General features: G+C 47.7%; 1 protein-coding gene across 1 annotated transcript in view; it reads left to right on the top strand.

Moving 5' to 3' along the window:
• The first annotated feature begins 268 nt into the window (after nt 1-268).
• The window catches only part of Lifr (LIF receptor subunit alpha), a 64,709-nt gene continuing 49,500 nt past the window's right edge, over nt 269-15,477 (top strand). Inside the window, exons 1-2 of the mRNA XM_051150934.1 lie at nt 269-504; nt 3,387-3,422. The gene's annotated coding sequence lies outside the window, so the exon portion shown is untranslated. The remainder of the gene's footprint in view (nt 505-3,386; nt 3,423-15,477) is intronic.

Raw genomic sequence — 15,477 nt, forward strand, 5'->3', positions numbered from 1 at the left:
GCCTGGGTGACCTTGCAAAGGCTGGCTGCGCGACCCGAGTCTCGGCAGAGGCACCTCCCTGGGCGCTCGGCCCGCGCGCGACCGAGCGGCTCCGACTCACGCGCGGCCTCGCGGGCCCGCGCCGGGGCGCGCGGCAGGGCCGGCCGGGAGGGCTACGGGGGCGCGCGGGGCGGAGCCTGGGCGGGGCCTGGGCGCAGCGCCCCCCGCCAAGCTGCTTGCAGGCGCCGCCTCCGGGCGCGCAGTCCGCGCCGGAGCGTCTCGGCTGTGGCGGCGGCGGCGGCCGTTATCGTCGCCTGGGGCTGCGGTGGCTCGCGGGGGTTCTGAGAGGGCAGCGGCGGCCCGTGGTCGGTGGCCGCTGGAGCCGGCCTGCGAGCGGACAGGGGCGCTAGAACGGCGGTTGTTACCGGCTCGTTCCTTCGCCACTGCAGTCCCGGGCTGCAGGGTCCCGGCTGCCCCGGGGCGGCGGCCGGCTGGGATGGCAAGATAGCGGCGCGGGAGCGGCCGGTGAGTGCGGGGGCGCGGCGCAGCAGCAGCCCTGAGCGCGTGCGGGGGGCGCGTCCCCGGCTCCGGGGCAGCGCTGCTCGGGCTCGCGCTGTCCGTGCCATCCGAGGGTCAACCCTGCAGTCCGCGCCCACGCGGGCTGCACCGCGCGAACTTATGCGGCGCGAAGGGCAGTGAGTTCCAAGGCCAGAGGTTACCCAGGGGGATGGGAAGGACCTTTAACTCCCGGCTTAGAGCTGCGACCTGCCAGATGACTTCTTGCCCCTGAACCTCAGCGCTTCAGAAAAGTAGTTCCTCGTCTTGTCTTTTCTGTTTTTATGGTGGATTTGACTGACCTATCTATATTTCTAAGGTCCCTGTTTCCGAGGTCGCTAAACTTATTAAACCCCAAATTAAAGTGTGGGCAAGCAAAGTTAGGCTTCCTGTTTGATGGCTTTCCTGATGTGTTGTCTAAACGCACAACGTTGGGATCGTGAATTTAGATACATAGAAAACTGCACAGCAAGTGTGAACTTACAGGAGAGCTGGAGTAATGTGACTCCGGCCCCTGTCTTTAGCTGCCAAAACACAGGAGCCTTTCATTTACACTTGCGTTACCTTTGTGTCCATTTTTGTAGGTGTGTTTCATGCAGCCAGATATTGATAGGACATGCGCGCTGTTATTGACTGACATTTGCAAGAGAATACATTCTTTGCAGTTACTTTGTGTTTCTTTAAGTGTGCTTTCCAGCAAAACTCAATTTAAACTTTGCCATCCAATTAGTCTTCAGTTGCCTATTTGATTCAACAAAGAGTAGTCGCTTAGAGTCGAGTTGATATGACTTACTTAGACCGAGGTTCAAAAGTGGTGCCCACGTTTTATTTAAAGCAACTCTCCCCCCCCCCCCCCCCAGTGAAAAACTGTAGCATTTGTTTATTGCGACTGGTGCTCTCCCCTTCCCTAACACGATTATTTTGACAAAGATCTGAAGCATACTCCACTAGGAAGGAGCACAGGCAGGCTCCTAGTCAAAGCCTGGAGGAGGAAAGCAAATCTCGGCGTAGTCTGTGCTTTCAGAAAACAGGAGATTGTGCGCTTTTACAGCCAGGTGGAAACTGCGTCCATTTGGAGGCTTCACTGGAGAATCTTAAGCTCAGTTTAAATATGAGGTATATTTAAATATTTAAAAAGCTGAGGCCCAAGCAGCTATTTGCTCTCCCAGAGTTGAACTGAGGTGTATTTGCTTTGTAATAGGTGAGATCACAAGCCACTCTGCCCTAATTAGTGGAGACTTGGATTCTCCTCTGGGAAATGAGAATTGGGGACTGTGCTGATTATTTTAAAAAAAACTTTTCTGATTAAAACAAAACAAAACAGAACAAACTTTTGCTTCTGAAGACTCATTCTCGAGAACAGTGTTAGTATAAATGATCACGTGAAGATGTTATGGTACTAATTTGTGGGATGTCTTTTCATGTTGGAGAAGACTTAATAGTTACAAAAAGTTCAGAGGAAAGAGCACATCTCTCTCCTCCCACAGCACCAGTAGGTTCCATGCTTACTGGCTCTTGTGCCTCTCCAAATGTAACCTAAGGCCTTGTAACATTTTTCTCATTTTGCCTTCCCTCCTGACTGGGATGCATTGTATGGCCCTGTTCCATACCAGCTTCTTCAGTTCCGGACCAGAGCCCTAACTCCTAAGTCTCAACAGTCTCCATCAATCCCCTAAGAAAGCTGTTTTACCTTCCCACTCTCATAGCATCTGAGAACTCCATTAAGGATGGCAGAATTTATGTGTGTGTATATGTGTGTGTGTGTGTGTGTGTTCCCTCTGATACCTTGCTATGAGATTATTGTAAAGTACTTTTTAATTTTTTTAAAAAAAATTTTTTTTTTTTGAGGCTTTTAAGTGGATGTCAGCTATTCCCAGGGCCCAAAGACAGCAGCAGTAAGCTGTTTCTTCACATTGCAGGAAGTGGATGCCTGCTCTGTCCTATGCACATCCTTTGCTTTTATGACTCCAAAGTGACCCATAGGGACTTTGCGGCATCTTTGCTGTGAAATGAGAGTTGTAATGGCCAGGACCTAAAGCCATCCCTCTAATGACAGTTTGGGCCTGGTTTCAACAACAGAAAGTAACAAATGTGCAATTATAAGAATATTCTGCTAGGCCCTGTGTGGTGCCTTTAATCCCAGCACTCAGGAGGCCTGGGCAGGTGGATTTCTATGAGTTCTAGGTTAGTCTAGGCTACACACTGAGTTCCAAGCCAGAGATAATAGAACGAGACCCTGTTTTTACTTGTCTGTTTTTAATCTTACGAGTGTAAACTTTTTTTTAATATGCAGTGAAGGCTCATACCTTTTATTAAATTGAAGACAGGGCAGTTTTGTGTTTCAGAAAATTTGCTTGTCATCAGGACATAGTCTCTGCTCTCTGTGGTTGATCACCTCTGGCTTCTACGTTAATGTGAATAAATTGCCTTCACGCCGCTGGCAAACGATTACTGCCAACTCTCAGGGAAAGGATGCTTTTAAAAATATTTGTCCTTGGCATCTCTTAGAGTGATTTTTGGAAACATAATAAATTGTAAAGGTTAGGTAATACTAATGCTAGCATTTGAGCGTGCTGCATTATATATAGCCTGGTGTGACTATATGTGGAGGTCTTTTCTTCTCCCCCTCCCCCTCCTTCTTCCCCTGCTACCTCCTGCTCCTCCTCTTTCTTCTTCCATATGGAAAGTTTAATTAAAACCCTATTGACTCTTTCAGTATTTAGGGTATTGTCTTTTTTTTTTTTTCTTTGTTATATGGGACCTAACACTGTGTTATCAACACAAAAGTGTTAACACTGTCCATATTTGTTCTTCATAAATAAGTGTTTATCAGTTTTCTGTTAATATTCCAGGCAATTTTCGGGAAACCGTGATCCAGCTTATACAAGGTAAGCAGACTGGCTGTCAGGGGTTTCCATCTGAGTTGTGGAGACGGGTAAACTAGTGAGGGAGCAGCGAAGAAAGATGGTATCAGCTAATGAGAAGGAGCAGGGAGCCACTGAGCCTGCATGGCTCAGGTAGAGAGGGCCATGGCGAGGACTGCCGCCTGGGCTGGGGCAGGGGGTGGGGGTGGGGAGCAAGCCTCTCTAGGGCAGACAGGTTGGAGTACTGAGTTAGGAGAAGCAGCCCTTGATTCTGGAGAACGGACAGGGTTCAGGTAGAGGGCACACCCTGAGTGCCAACGCTCCAGGCGACATAGGGCCACCACTGTGCTGTGCTGATGCTGAGGAGAAGGGAGGCTGCCAGCACATGCAGGGATGGCTGTGCTGCTTACAGAGCCTGGGATGGCAGGGGATGTGGAGCAGAAGCTGAGGGTTAAAAAGTGCCCCCTGGGCTGGTGGCTCCAGAAGTTCAGGGGCTTGCTGTTGCTTGTGGCCTTTGCAGCAGAGGCTCCACCTCTGTCCCTCTTTATTTGTTGAATAAGTGAGCTAGGAAAGAGTCTAAGAAATAATCCCGCCTGATCTTTGCTCTGGTGGCGCTTCATCCGAGCTCTCCACCTAAGCTCTGGCCCTTGACCTTACCGGTGTGTGTAACAGTTAACATACTCCCAAATTGTTGCCTTAAGCCAGTTGCACCTCATTCTTCTGCCATGAAATTCAAGTCAGAAATGCTAAAAACAAACCAAGACAGACACCGCCCTTTTTAGTAAATCATAGTGATTTCTGGGAGAGATTTAGTGTGAATTTTCATGACTGAATCCAGTGGCGTAGCCATTTACACACCAGAAAAAGACCCAGATGCCTTTTTAAGTATGGATGTTAAGGTCTTCGGGCCTGTGGGTGACTAATAAGCTGTGCTGAACTCAGGTACAGGATTCTCACAGGAGGAATGTGTGTGCGCCTGCTCTATTTTTAGGAAATAGCAGGAACTTGTGGTATTTCCTCTTCCCAACTCCTAATCTGTTTGTCATTCTAAATATATGTTCCTTTATATTAATTGAAAGCTTGGGAAATGGGTTTGATGCCAAGCAATTGTTGTAGCCATGTAATAAGAGTCTTGCCTTTCTGCTTATTGGCTGGTGGGCTCCTATTTTGTATCAGGAGTTCTGTAAACTTACAGAATGAAAGTTTGATTTTTCTTTTTCTTCTTTTTAAATCTCCTATGCCGACTGGTTGATACTTGATGGTATAATAACTTGGTTCCACATAAGATAATTGTATCTCCAACTCAGTGTGGTACAACCTGTGCAGGCACTAAGTAAAGAGTGGATTTTTAAATGCCTCAGTCTCAAGCACAGCAGCTTCTGCCATTTTCCCATTTTCAGTTCAGGGAAATAGCCGAAGCCAGGGAGCAATTGTGGGGAGTTTAGATGCTTAGCAATTCAAGCATATTCAAGCAGTTGCTTTGCAGTCCTAACACAAGTTGCAGAAGGACCGGAGTTCCAGTTGTCACATGTTGTCTTGAGTAGTACGCATGCGCGCTTTTCAGTCACCCATAGTGCTGCAGAAGGAAGCCGGAGTTGGTGCTCACAAGCCTTGCCACTTAATGTTGGAGGGTGAGAGAAAAGGTCTGGTGGATATTTTTTGTTTCCAGTGTGCTCTTGCATGGTGGTAACATCTTGGCTGTTTTTCACTCTTTTGGTTTATAAGGCTGAACAAATCAGTATGTGTCTAGAGTTGAGCGTAATCTTGTTAAGTGGTACTACCTTGAAGGGCCACTAGGAGGCGATATTACTTCCTGAAGGGGTGTGTTTGTGTGTGTGTGTGTTTGGATGCTATGTCTGCTCCCCCAAAGCAGACTTCTGCAAGGAGTCCCTCAGTCCAGTGGACAGTTGACATGGTGGTAGCAGCAACATCTGGTGGAAAATAACAAGCGATGACAGAGTAGTGCTTCCCACTTCTAATATTAGAAAGTGCTAACGGGGCAGTTAAGTTGTAATCCTTCTGTGGGCAGAATTGTGTGGGTTGGTTGAGCTCTGGTGGTGGTAGGATGAAGGTGAGACTATTGCCATGAGCTACATGCTGTAGCTGGGGCGGTTTGAGTGCCACTGTAAACATTAGGGCATGGTGACAAGATGCCAGCTGTTTCCACGAAGCTGGCCTGGGGACCCACCACTGTGCCATTCTTTGTGCTTTTGCATTTATGGCATAAATGTGTATAAGGTAAGAACATTCTAGAAACTTCTCCAAAGAAACAGTTAAAGCCGAGAACATAAATCATCAGACTGGAACTTTACTCCACCCCACCCCCATGTTTATTCCTTTAAGGTACTAGGATTACCAGGGTTACTGTAGTTTTTAAAAAATGGCTTTAGGGGAGAGCCTATGCAACATCTAGAAAGATATGAAAGTATAAGCTTTTAGGAAAATATAAAATTAAAGGTTTGAACAACCTGGTCACACCGTGGAACTTGAGAGTCATAGAGTCCTCTTGGATCAGCAGGTCACTTTTGGAGTTTAATATGTAACGTGGATGTCACTGATGACTGGCACCCTAACCTGCTGGTACTGAGTGTTACCTCTAGGATTCTGAGTTCTGTCTAGGGCAGCATCGCCCCGAGGGGTTCACCACTGTGGGGTCACTATGTGGCCATAGTGTCTGCCTACAGCAAGCACACCCATATTTGTTGAGTGAATAAATATCTAAATGAATTTTGAGGCTGTCAGATTGGCACATTAGCTGTGAGAGAATGTTTATATCATATGAATATATAATTTTTTGAGTTTCTTGTTAAAAAAAAAAAAAGCGTGCTACTATTAAAACCCAAACTCCTAACCCTAGCAGTAGCCAGATTGGCATGTGTGGCTTCGTCCCGTCCTTTATTGACCGTGCTGCCAGCCTGCCAATACCCGGAGCCCTAAACATTTTATCTTTACTGTTTGAAAACATACGGATTTTTGAGATGGAGCAGTGCCTTGAATTGTTTGCCTGTCTTCTAGACGTGTCTTATCAGTGAGTTTACTACTTTGAAACCCTGTGGCCCTGTCAGAATTTGTCTGTTTGAAATCAAATCTAGCAAGCCCTACAGGCTCTGGAAATTGTCGCTTTGAGATGCTCCTGGGAGGACGTTCGAATTGTTACAACTTTCCAGGAGGGCAATTTTGTATTACTCACCAAAAGCCTCAAAAAATGTGCTCTGTCCCTTAGTCAGGCATTTCAACCCCTAGGAATTTAAACCAGGAGGGGGAGAGAAAAAAAAAAAGAGCATGTGTGTAGAAACCAGCTTACAGCCATGGTCTGGCCTCCACAGCACCAGTGTGTGGGTGCTCCTGCTGGGAGCCTGGCCTTTCCCACAGGTATCACCAACTTGGTGGGAAGTCCTCTTAGTGACATGACTCAGAATCAGGAAGGGGGATCAGGGGAAAAAGTCATCTGTAGATGGCAAGGGCCACGCCCCATACTAAGACCACCCCTGTAATTTGTAACTCTGTTTATACTAGTTACACACTGGGAATATGCTCAGTAATAGGAATGAATTGTGATTTTCATATCTAATGGCAGAACAGCAATGGAGGGGAAGGCTAACCTTAGGACAGGACAAATGCTCAGAGACAAGTCCAACGACAAGGTGGCATGTGTAGGGTGATCTAAGTTTTGTTTTTGGAGTGTGTGGGTGCATGTACTCATGTGTGATCGATTCCATAGCACTGTGTAGGAAGATGCCAACATTAGAGTCCAGACACTAGGTGAGTTTTGTTTCTGTATGTAGCGACTATAGCTCTCTTGCTTTTTTAACTCCCCTGAGTTTCCAGTATCTAAAAAGTGTGTGATACAGTGCAGGGTCTAAGAGGAAATTCCATTTCCGTTCCCATCGGTTCTGTGAGCTTGAGTTAAGTTCTGTGTCCCTTTCAGTCCCTGTTGAGCAGGTGGTGATGCTAGCCCTCTGTGCTCTCCGGTAGAGGAGGGTTGCTACACATAACCCTGGCTGCTAGGGCGATGAGGACTCTGTTTTTAATATTAAAAGAATTCCTACCTAGGTAGAATTGTTCTGTTTTATAAATTACATGGGTCATGAAAAAACATCTCAGGGCAACCTGACACAATATTGTTCCTGGTCACTGGGAAATAGTTTGAGGTTTCAAAAGAAAACCACTTATTTATTTATTTGTGTGTGTGTGTGTATGCATGTATGGTGCTGCATGCCACAGTGCATATGTGGAGGTCAAAGGCCAACTCTCAGGAGACTGTTTTCTTCTTCCACTGTGACAGTTCCAGGGCCTGCACTCAGGTGGACAGGCATGGTGGTACCTGCCCTCACCTGTTGATGAAGATGCTTTCTGTTACCATTGCTTTTTTTTTTTTTAATTGAAGATATATTTTTTAACCTTTATTTTATGTGCATTGGTGTTTTGTCTGCATGTAGGTCTGTGTGAAGGTGCCAAGCAAACAATTGTGAACTGCCATGTGGGTGCTGGGATTTGAACCCAGTCCTCTGGGAATCACAGACAGTGCCCTTAACTGCTGAGCCATCTCTCCAGCCCTTGAAGATATTTTTTTCCCTGTAGTTGTCTTGAGTAGTCCTGTGATACATTCCTTAACGTTAGGTCTGACTCAGTCTGTGGTGGGTGTGTCTGTTTCGCCTGGCTCTGGATAGGCCACAGTGCCCCGGACACAGGTGCCCTTGCCCCTTGAATGACACACAGGAGCCAGGAGGTCAGTGACAGAAGGTGGCAGGCAGCACATCCTGGTCTCCTGTCCTGTACTTTCAAAAGAAAGCATGTGATGTTACTTTCCAGTGAAGACAAACACTGCCATCTGCTTGTTCAACCTGCCTGATGAACAGCGACTCCATTACATCACCTTGTTGACATGTACAGATGACTTGTATTAAACTTAGGTGACAGTTTCTTAGGCTACTGCGTTGAAAGCTGCTGCTGCATCTTCTGTTAAGGGCACACTCTGCAGCTGTGAGGGAGGGCTTATGCTTTTCTTCTCCTCCTCCTCCTCTTCCTCCTTCTTCTCTTTTGTAAAATTGTTGAGTCCCCCCCCCTCATAAATCTAGGATGAGCAGCATTTAGGAATATTCTAAGTGAGAAATCCGAGCATGTGGTCTTCCCATGAGAGAAGGGCACTAGTGCCTGTACCCAACAGTATGTGAAACTGCTGTAACACCCATGAACTGTGTAGAGACAAGGATTTTTTCATGCTGGTAGTGGTTGTGGACAGCGTATAGTTTGTGGACCTGCGGGATGTGCACACCAAGTTCTTGGATGAAAGTGAAGACTCGGGAATCACAAAAGGTTCCTTTGTGACAAACGCTAACATTACATTGTTCTTCCTCATACAGCTAAAGAAAAGAATCGTGCACATTGTAGCCCTCATGGGAGGTTTTAGTCATAGGTCGCTGCCACCAGCAAGGTCCACATCTTATCACACGTCATATTTCCCCTTATGCCATTCCCCCCCACAGCCCACTTCCCTCACTCCCCACTCCTCCGCTGGAGCCAGCAGTTAGCTTGCTTCTGTTGGGGGTGGGGCCACTTCTCAGAACTCCTTCTAGTGAGATGCACGGAGTGCGTGGTGACGTGGTGACGAGTAGACAGCAGCTGTGTTGTATTGACACGCAGACTCAAAACAGCTTGTTGACTAAAGGGAGGATGTAGCAACACTTTCCTGAAGGCCAGGATCAATGAGATTAGAGAGGCCTCTGTTCTAGAACTTTCCAACCTCCAACAGCCAAAGCCCTGAATGCCATAGGCTATGCTGTCGGGGTCAGACTCGGATGCTTATGGGCAGTGGAGGTGGAAGAAGTTAGAGGGAACTAGGTTGATTTGCTTTCTGCCTGGGGCTTTTGATAGAAGTCGCCGAAGCACTCCTTTTTTCAGTGAGGTGGGCTTGTGTGTTTTGTTCTTCACCGCACCCAGATTTCCATGATCTTGAGCTACAAGAAGAACAGCATAGATGCTCTGGGTAGTAATGGCAACTGAAGTTATCTGTTTTGGAGGTCGCCGCTATTTGTGATTTGGAGGGTGATGCCGCCCATGGCATGTGAGTTAGGGCTTGGTCTCCTGGGGTGGTGGTATTGGCAGGTGGCAGAACCTTTAAGAGGTACACCTTGTGGGAGGTGCTTAGGTCGCTGGCTTGTGGGACAGTAGCCCCCATTTACTCTTCTGCTTCCTGGTGTGGTGTGAGTTGTCCAGTCCCTCCACATGCCTCCACATGCCTCCACATGCCACCACCACAGGGTTTTGCTTCTCTTTAAGTGTATAGCGAAGGGTCTCATGGGCACAGGCCTCCAAAACTGTGGCAGTAAACCAACATTCTGCATTGGTTTTCTTTGCCATTTGTGATGGTGGCAGAGTGAACACAGGAATCCATAGGAAAGATGAGCTCTATGGGGAACTCCAGAGCAGCACAGATGGTTGGCGGCCTGTGGATTTGGGCTGGCTATTTACAGGGCTTCTGGGCGTTGGTTTTGTTTTTAAATACCACGAGGAGTAGCCAGCGAAGGACTAGCTTTAAACTCTACTGTTTCCTTGTCCATATTTTCTCTCTTCACATAATGAAGGTCCGTGTTGGACATTCAGGGTTTTGTTTTTTTGTTTGTTTCATTTTCTAACATGACATTTCAGGAAATGGTCCTCGTGTTATTAAAATTTATTCAATATGGACTGAATATGCAGTGGGACGTTCTGTCTTATGAAAAACCATAATTTGAGAATTTACATTACTCACTTTTAAAATTCATAATTAAAGCATTAGTCACCAGGCATAAAGTCCTTATCCCCTATCCTGGTACGTTTTTCAGCCTTCTACTGCTGTAATAAAATACCCAACATGGGCTACGTACAGAGAAGACGTGTAGTTAGCTCTTGGTTTTGCCGGTGAGGAGCATGGTGGTGCTAGCATTGATTCAGTTCTGATGAGGACTCTGGGCTGTAATCACCATTGATGGATTGCTCACATTAGCAAACTGGAAATCAGAAAGACCGGGGCCCCAGAATCCCTTCTGAGCACGCACCTAAAATGACCCACAGACTTCACTGCATTCCACCTCTCAGAGTTCCATCTTCTAATACCACCAGCCCCAAGACCTCGCAGCCAGCCACAGTGGACCCCTGGGGACATTAGCCATCAAACCACGGCTGCCAGAGACTTTCACATTCTTTCTCAAGTCAGAAATTAAAGGCTTCTGGCATGGTTTTATCATTTTTATTCCATAATTGAGTAATCAGAAAAAAATATGTGTTTATTTTATTACTTGCCATTTCTTTAATGGGGAGTTGTTTTTATTCTGCATCTGTACATTTTTAGAGGTTGAACTATCTTTAGAGGATAATAGACACCCATTAATCCCAGTGCTTAGGGAGGCAGAGGCAGGTAGATTTGCGGATCTCCATGAGTTCAGTTTGCATATGGGTTCTAGGCTAGCCAGGGCTCTAGCTAAAAAAAAAAAAAAAAAAAAAAAAAAGTGGAAATACCTTTTAAAACTACTCAGGTAAAATACTTTATAAAAATTGAGAAAGCTTGGAGACGAATATTTTTACAATTTTAATCTCAACCTTAGGGTAACTGCAATGATATTATGTTACATGCGGTAGATTAATTTCTGTGCATATTTAGACAGTATACTGGCTACTTTTACGTCAGCTACCAGAGAGGAAGGAGCCTCAGCTGAGAGAAAAATGCCTCCATCAGATCCAGCTGTAGCCCATTGGTGGCGGTGCATGCCTCGATTCTCGGTACTCAGGAGGCAGAGGCAGGTGGATCTCTGAGTTCAAGGGCAGCCTGAGCTACAGAGCAAGTCTGTTTGTACACAGGGCTGTTACACAGAGAAATCTTGTCTTGAAAAAAAAAAAAAAAAAAACCTAGCTGTAAGCATTTTAATTAGTGACCAGTGGGAGAGGGAGGGCCCCGCCCATTGTGGGCAGTGCCTCCACTGGGCTGGGTAGTCTTGAGTTCTATAAGAAAGCTGGCCGAGCAACATCCCTTCAAGGTCTCTGCTCAGTTCCTGCCTCTAGGATCCTGTCCTGGGTGAGTTCCTGCCCTCACTGCTTTTGATGATGTACTGTTTGTTACATGGAACCGTGAGTGAAATAAATCATTTCCTCCTCCCTAGGTTGCCTTTGGTCGTGGCGTTTCATCACAGCAATAGTATAAACGTATATTTAGTATTTGTCACTCTGAGTATGCTAAGCTGTGGTTGAAATAATACTTACATGGTTTTTGTAATATGACTTAAAACTATAACTTTATCATCTTCCACAATTACGCATAATGTTCCTTTTATAAAGTCATTTATCCAATTTATTTGACATATTTCCTCCACACCTTTTTGTGCCTTTGGCAGTTTTTGTAATTGCTGGTGGCAGCAGGGTGAGGAGGCTGGGGGGCAGCAGGGTGAGGAGGCTGGGGGGCAGCAGGGTGAGGAGGCTGGGGGGCAGCAGGGTGAGGAGGCTGGGTGCAGCAGGGTGAGGAGCCTGGGGGGCAGCAGGGTGAGGAGGCTGGGGGCAGCAGGGTGAGGAGGCTGGGGGCAGCAGGGCAGGGTGAGGAGGCTGGGGGGCAGCAGGGTGAGGAGGCTGGGGGCAGCAGGGTGGGGAGGCTGGGGGGCAGCAGGGTGAGGAGGCTGGGGGCAGCAGGGTGAGGGGGCTGGGGGCAGCAGGGTGAGGAGGGCTGGGGGCAGCAGGGTGAGGGGGCTGGGGGCAGCAGGGTGAGGAGGCTGGGGGCAGCAGGGTGAGGAGGCTGGGGGCAGCAGGGCAGGGTGAGGAGGCTGGGGGCAGCAGGGTGAGGAGGCTGGGGAGCAGCAGTGTGAGGAGGCTGGGGGCAGCAGGCTGAGGAGGCTGGGGGCAGCAGGCTGAGGAGGCTGGGGGGCAGCAGGCTGAGGAGGCTGGGGGGCAGCAGGCTGAGGAGGCTGGGGGCAGCAGGCTGAGGAGGCTGGGGCCAGCAGGCTGAGGAGGCTGGGGGGCAGCAGGGTGAGAGGCTGGGGGCAGCAGGACTAGGGAAGACAGCTACCTCTTACTCTGCAAAGCTTACCTGTCTTTTGGGAGCACAGGCCAGTAAACAAGGAAAATAGGAGCTGGGCACAGTGGGTGCTGCAGGGTGAGGAGAGTGGCAGGACTTCACTAGAGGACACTTTGTCCTTCCCTGGGTGACGGGAGAGGAGTTGCTAAGGAAGTAAGTCTTAGCTCAATACCTGAGTGATATCTAGGACCTAGGGGGAGGTCCTGGGAAGGATGTTCCATGTGGCAGAAATAACATATACAAGTTCCCTGCGGGGTCCAGGCCTGGTGAGAATGAGGACCAGAAGGGGGTGGCTGAAAGGAGAGAGGGGTGTCTGGGTCGGGACTGGGACCTCTCAGGGTCAAGGGAGAGGAAGGAGAGTGTGTGTATAAGAACTGGCCCCAGTTTTAAGTCCACAGTGACAGGGTCTGATGGATAGTTTTGGAGGATGACTGTGCCTGCTGTGTGGGGAGCAAGGATGGAGGCGAGAGGATCGGTTCACTGACAGCAGTGCGGGGCAGAGGCTGGCCGGGACGGGTGGGCAGGGTTTGGCAGCAGAAATTATGATGCTGGAGCTGCCAGACAATGCGGGGGAGGTGGAGGCTTCTGTGCAGGAAGGTGATGAGTCAAGAACTGTTAGGGAGCTTCTGGTTGCTTTGTTTTGGGGGAGATTGCGAGATGATTTCTTGTTGAGTTGTACTCACTAAGGTGGCGAGCCTCTTGTGTTGGCCTCCCCGGTGCTGAGATCACAGGCGTGAACCACCATGCCTGGCCAATGGTTTTTTGCAAGCCACTTTTTGCAGTGTCGGTACCATTTTTGATTAGGGGGATGATTGAGGAAGAACAAGTTGGGGGCTGCGAATCAAGAGTCTGTTTTGTGTGTGAACTGAAAAGGTCTGGGACTTGTAAGGAACAAATTATACTTGTAGACAGGACTGGTGGGGGCTATGTAGAACACCTGGGAAAAGTCAGAATCAATTTAAAAATGAGTGTAGGTTTTGCCTAAATTAACACAAGTTCTTAAGAAACTCGTGAGAGCGCAGCAGGAGGTGGAACTTTCCATGGGCCTCAGAGTCATAGGCATTCTGGTATTCGGTGCACATCTCTGCAATCTTGTCTACTATGTCTGAAAGAACAGTTTCTAGAAGTATCCGCATCCCATACCACCTCCACTCCCCTCCCCTGAGTCAGGGTTCCTTTGTGTAACAGCCCTGGCTTCCTGTACTCACTCTGTAGACCAGGCTGGCCTCAGACTCACAGAGATCCTCCTGCCTCTGCCTCCGGAGTGCTGGGATTAAAGGCATGTGCCACCACGCCCAGCTTAGAAGTAGTTTTTGTCTGTTTTTTTGAGACAGGGACTATCTACCTAGTCCTAGATATCCTAGAACTCACTATGCAGACCAGACTGGCCGCCTCAAACTCAGAGATTCTCCTGCCTCTCTGCCTCTTTCCTGATGGGACGAAAGGCATGCACCACCATGCCTGCCATTGACTGAGCAAGTATGGAATGTTTAGTAAGTGCTCATCAGGTTTATCAGATTGGTCTGTCACTGTCACCACCGCCACCACCATCATCATCAACTAAAATTGCATCATAACGTGACTCCGACCTTGGAGTCACAGTCAGAAACCTGGGTTCCATTTCTGTTTTTTTTTTTTTTTTTTTTCTTCTTCTTTCTTTACTAGCCATTGGACTGAGCAAGTCACTTAACCCCTTTGTTTCCTCGCTGGAGGAAGGCAGAGCCCTGCATGGGGAAGAAGGATAGAACAAACACAGAGGGCAGGAGTGAAGCTGGCAGGAAACACAAAGATCTTGTGCCATCTTAAGACTGGGACTTCCTCAAGCCAAGGAGAGCCATGGAAGATTTGGCATAATAAGGCTGAGTGTGTGCAGATGGGGAACTTGGCTGGGTCATTGCAGTGAGTGAGGGCTGAGAGGGACGCTGCCTGCCTGGCTCTGCACATTTGCCTCATTTCTCCAGTACCACGGTGGCAGCAAAGGAGGGAGTAATCATGATGCCCTTAAAGATGCCCTCTGTGCTCATTTCCCCATGTCCTTTCTATACAGCTTCCTGAGACTAGCGTATGCAGAAAGCATACGGCATGCGTGTGGAGAGTCTTGACGTTTTCTTACCCAGAATCCTTAGGATAGATGCCGACCATACATAGGGACTAGCTTGTCCCTGTGGAGAGGTGGAGTGAGAACACTTAAGAGTAAACTTGTTGTTTTTGTCGCAGTAACAATTTGTAATAATTGGAGTAATAATTTTATATGTATTTTATCTCTTGCTAATTTTTTTTCTTTTGTCTTTTCAAGACAAAAGGGTTTCTCTCTGTGTAGTCCTTGCTGCCCTGGACTCGCTTTGTAGACCAGGCTGGCCTCAAACTCACAGAGATCCACCTGCCTCTGCCTCCCAGAGTGCTGGGATTACAGGTCTGTCTGTGCCACCATGCCCTGCTTATATGTTTTCTTTATGGACTAAAATTAACTTTTAATTTTAATGCCCCTAGAGGACAGGATTTCAAACACTACTACTTTGGCAGCCATATTACACCATGTGCCTTTTTTTAAACTGGTTGTTTTCCACATATTGCTGCTAAGTTCTAGTTTTCTCCCCAACCTCTTATCTGTGAGTTACCTGTGTTAACATTTGTTTTATTGGATTCATTTATTGGATGGTTTGTTAGCATTTTCATCACCACATATAGTGAATTTGCTGTTTTGTACATTTTTTTCCTTTCACACATTTAATGCCAGCACATTAATGAAAATGTCACACACACACACACACACACACACACACACACTGTCACAGTTGTCTCTATCACTTTTGTCCTGGTTGGCATTGTTAAATAGCACCCTGAGTAAGCTGGTTGGCTAGTAAAAGCCTTCAAGCACTGTGTATTCAGTGTGAACGTCTGGTTCTTTGGGACATCAGAGAAAACTCTTTCAACCTAAAACAGTTGTCTTTTTCTTCTTCTTGCTTTCCTTGTCCAACAGCGTGTCAAGTCAGGTCACAGCTGGCCCCCGAGACCATTCTCTCTTTAGATCTCTTTCTCGAC

Source organism: Acomys russatus, chromosome 9, assembly GCF_903995435.1.
Source record: "Acomys russatus chromosome 9, mAcoRus1.1, whole genome shotgun sequence".
Lineage (NCBI taxonomy): Eukaryota > Metazoa > Chordata > Mammalia > Rodentia > Muridae > Acomys > Acomys russatus.